Source organism: Benincasa hispida, chromosome 6 (genome assembly GCF_027475165.1).
Source record: "Benincasa hispida cultivar pf3 chromosome 6, pf3_genome.v1.1, whole genome shotgun sequence".
Classification (NCBI taxonomy): Eukaryota; Viridiplantae; Streptophyta; class Magnoliopsida; order Cucurbitales; family Cucurbitaceae; genus Benincasa; species Benincasa hispida.
Genome location: NC_143483.1, coordinates 32,175,374 through 32,175,990, shown reverse-complemented (window position 1 = coordinate 32,175,990; position 617 = coordinate 32,175,374).

Below are 617 nucleotides of genomic sequence, written 5' to 3'. Positions count from 1 at the left end.
TCTCTTCTATTAAAATATAGTTTTGGTTCAATATTTTGGATTTAGATATTTTTGGTTTCGTTGTATAATTATTTGATTTTTTTTGTTCTTTTGAAATTTAAGTCTATTTCTTCTTAATTTCTTATAATGTTTTACAAGCTTTTTTTAATAAAATAGTTGAATTCTTAGTTAAATTCTAAAGACAAAAACTACTCTTTTTTTTAATCCTTATTTGACGTTTTTTTATTTTTTGTTTTTAAAAATTAAGTCTATTTCCTCCCGATTTCTTACAACTAACTATAAAATACGTGTAATGCACATGGCTAAACATTTTTAGAACATCAATTTTATTTATGAAATGGCTTCTTGCAGGTGATGAAAATACCTGGCTTTTTCACTAAATTGTTGCTACTTGTCGTCACAAGTCTTCTATTATTGAAATTCTCTCCATGGATGGTCGTGGTCTTTTGACTGCTCATGATATTGAGACTGAATTTCTGTCATTTTATTCATCTCTTTTCACAAAAGACATGGATCAGCATTTTCTTCCAATTAATCTTGAATGGAATCATATTTCGTCCTCTCGATCCATGGACTTTGAGCATCCTTTTACTAAAGATGAGATTTTTATTGCTATT